Source organism: Sciurus carolinensis, chromosome 7 (assembly GCF_902686445.1).
Source record: "Sciurus carolinensis chromosome 7, mSciCar1.2, whole genome shotgun sequence".
Lineage (NCBI taxonomy): Eukaryota > Metazoa > Chordata > Mammalia > Rodentia > Sciuridae > Sciurus > Sciurus carolinensis.
The window spans coordinates 145,123,749-145,127,412 of record NC_062219.1 but is presented as its reverse complement, the minus strand read 5'-3'; the positions used below and the strand labels follow the sequence as shown (position 1 = coordinate 145,127,412).

The following is a 3,664-nucleotide window of genomic DNA, read 5'->3' as shown; positions in this document are numbered from 1 at the left end:
GAAAATTAAAACACAGCATGGATTGCTGAATTCACAATTTTATTGTCAGTGATTGCCTGGTGGCTCTGCATATTGAGAAAATCTTCACAGCGTCTTTCATTTCCCATGGTTTGGTTAATGTGCAGATAATTCCAGTGGTAAACTTTTTATTCCCCTCCAACCTATTCTTCCCCTCCTTTTTCTCCTAACCAGGCAAATAAAATTGCAACTGTGACAAAGCTTGCTTCATATTTCATCTCATCGTTCACCGTTAGTAGATAATGGTATTTTATAGCGGGAAAGTGCATCTATCCCAATCGCATGCACACTTCACAGATCAGGAAAGTTGGGGGGAAAGTGGTCATGTGACTTATTCCAGGTCACATGGGGGGATGTAGAGAAGCAAATGTGGATCTGCTTCCTCCAGCCCAGTGGATCTTGGTGTCTCCCTCTTGAGGGTCAAGTGAAGAAACAGGACAGGTGCCATTGATTCCCATGGACAGATGAGAAAATGGAGACTCAGAGCTTCCCAGAGAGGAAGAGGTGTAACCAGGTGTCCAGACCCATTTATTCCTGTTTGCAACACACAGGACTGTCTTCTACTGAGTGCCAGTATAGCTAGCTTCTCTGTTCAAAATAGAAGTTTTGGCAACAACTTATGCCCTGGAACCTAGAACCTGGAAGTCTGTGGTAAAGAGGTGATACAGAGGCATGTCCGTCTGTCTGGTGCTCTCCTGATCTCACGGTCAGTCCTTCTGCATTATTCCAGTGGCTCAGCACAGCCCACCAGGCAGCTTGGGAGGGTGCATGTTAATAACCCAATTTTTATGGGTAAGGAAACAAAACCTCAGAAAGTGAATGATCAGCCTGAATCACATATTAAGTGAGGAAATCAGGACAGAAAACATGGAGTTATTGGCAACCGGTGCTCTTAATACCCATTTCATCAACTGACTCACGGGCGCTGAAGGGTCTGATGGGAGATCAACCTGGAGCACAGTAACGTCTGCTTCCCGTTTAGTCGCCTCACTTCCTTCTGTCCTCCACGCACCGCCTGGTGGATGCCCACGTCATTTCTGTGTCACAGCCTCCTCCCTGGCCTCCTTGCCTCCACCTCACAGTCCTCCAGTCTGTGTGCCCTGCTGCTTTGCAGGCAACCAGAGAGATCTTTAGAAAGCAACCAGCCCCATGCTCCAAAGCGGAGTTCTAAACACAGACCTGTACACCTGCTGCCACGCTAGGGCTGTGTGTGACGTCTAGTAGGAGATTTCAAAACTGCCTTTTCGACTATCTGGTTGAAGGATCTAATATTTTCTTCTCCTTATTCCACTTCAGAGAAAATTATTCAGAATTATAAAGCAGATCCTTGCTTTGCTAAAAATCAACACTGTCCTCAAATTAAAATCCAAACCCATTGTGGTTTCTAAGGCCCTTCCAGATGTGACCCTGCCGCTCTCTCAATCCAGTTTTCTGTTCCTCAATTCCAATTCAACACTCCAATTTCCCTGCTCCTGTCATCATCGCTCTTCTCAGAGTTTTGTCCCCTGATGTCATTTCTGCCTGGAAAATTCTTCTCTCTGAGCCTTCCTCCCCTCCTTCCTCTTTGTGCCTGGTGAACACCCATGGGCCCCTCGGTCTCAAATGAAGACTAACTTCCTGTGGGAGGGGCTGCCCCCGCATGCTCAGAGGCTGGTCAGGTGCCCTGGGGTGCCCAGTAGCAACACTTGGAGGGTGACATTATTTTCCTTTTCTGTTAACTTGTCTTTGTTCCCCAGAAGGACAATTGGTTCCTTGAGGGCAAAACATGGAGCTTGCTGGAAGGTTTCTCCCCAGTTCCATCAAAGCACCATGAATGTCAGCAACCATTTTTTTTTTTTTTTTTTTTTTTTTTTTTGCGGTGCTGGGGATTGAACCCAGGGCCTTGTGCTTCCGAAGCAAGCACTCTACCAACTGAGCTACATCCCCAGCCCTCAGCAACCATTTTAAACTGGCATGGCAGTGTCCCATCTCAGCCCACGGGTTTCTGTTGTCTGGGAAGCAGAGGATGCACCCAGTGCGTGGATCATGATCATGCAGGATGCACAGGGTGTAACGTGCATCCTTTTGGTGACACGTGCTTCCTTTTTAAAACTGCCCAGCAGGGGATCTTTTGCTTGTGTGAAAATTAAAACTTGGACACTCGTCACAATTTTTCTGTTCACTCTTAGGCAATAAAAAAGTCCTATGGTCATTTCCATTGTCAGTCATATCTTTATTAATTTAGAGCACATCACACAAAACTTCAAGATCATGGGGAGAACCAGGCCCCCAAATCCATCCACTGTGCTGCCCTTCTCTGGGGAAGTGGGTGAGGTTGGCTTTTTTCCTTTGCTGATTTATCTACTCCATCCACTAGCCACGTGTCTGAACCCTGGGGTAGAGAGGGTCGGGGGACAGGGATGCAAAGGAGGGATGACGTTCAGGATATGCCACCCCAGAATGAGCCTCTTGGGCACAAAGATGATTCTGAGTTGTTACTTTAAGGAACTGTAGACTAAGGCCAAGCTCTGAGAAGTTCCCCTTTCATAAGAAAAAAGTGTGACCATGGAGGGAAGCTCCACTGTCGGGTGTGTCCTCTGTACCGTGAAGAGGAGGTGGAGCCATCGGCCCTCCAGCTGCGGAGGAGGCACGGACTTAAAGCTGCACGTTCCGGGAGCTGGCCCTGCCCCCTCTCCTCCGGGCTGCCCCACACCTGCTTCCTTTGTTCAGACAGGGTGCTTAAGGCTGAAGACCACACAGTTCTTTGAGGTCCTCTCTGAAGAAATGACTTAGTTCTCTGGGTTTTCTTCCATGTACAGGAGGCGTAAGCATTACTAAACTTCTATCTGTTTGTCTCCTCTTGATCCATCCTTTGTGACAGGGAGTCCCAGTTAAGAACCATGGAAGGTAGAAAGAAAAAAATTTTTCCTTCGATACAGGGAACGTGAATTTTAAAAAAAATTTTTTTAGTTGAAACATAATGATTGTATGTATTTGTGAAGCAAAGTGCGATAATTTGATACATGTATGTAATTGTAATAATCAAATCAGGGTAATCTGTGTTCCCATCTCTTAAAGCATTTATAATTTCTTTGCAACACATTTCTTACTTGACTGGCTTCCCTATAATACAGCACTGCGACCTTTGAACCTTATAGATGCTTTAGGTTGACATCTTGTGGGGAATTGGGTGAGGTTGGTTTTTTTCTTCTCACATTTCTTCTCACCTCTTCATGTTTGTGGAATGCCTTCTAAAACAGTCAAGGTCAATATCACCAAAGTGACTTCACCGAGGTCCATCAGATTCATGCAGCTTCCAACTGGTATCGGAACCATTCAATGGCACGGTCCTCTCACGGTGACCGTAGGACACCAAGGCTTTTCTGGGGTGGAGCAAGTCCACGTGCTCCATGACGTCCCACTTCCAGAAGCCACAGCCAGGTTCTCAGGGGGATACTGGAGCTGCTCTTAGCAGGTATGAAGGAAGATCCAGACATCTGGTCAAGGGCTTGGTGAGAGAGACCTGGCTCCAAAAGGAAGGCCATCGAAGGAGTCTGCAGCTTTGGTTCTGGCTTCTCCACAGGTAGAGATACTGAAGGAGACCAGGGAATGTCACTCCCTAATGTGGCACCCTGCCTTATTGACTATAGGACAGCCAACACCGGAA

At 46.9% G+C, this 3,664-nt stretch overlaps 1 non-coding gene across 1 annotated transcript; it reads right to left on the bottom strand.

Annotated features, from left to right (window-relative positions):
- Positions 1 to 1,871: 1,871 nt before the first annotated feature.
- On the bottom strand, positions 1,872 to 1,945 carry Trnap-cgg (transfer RNA proline (anticodon CGG)). The gene has a single exon. It is a non-coding gene; the product is annotated as a tRNA-Pro (tRNA).
- Positions 1,946 to 3,664: the final 1,719 nt, after the last annotated feature.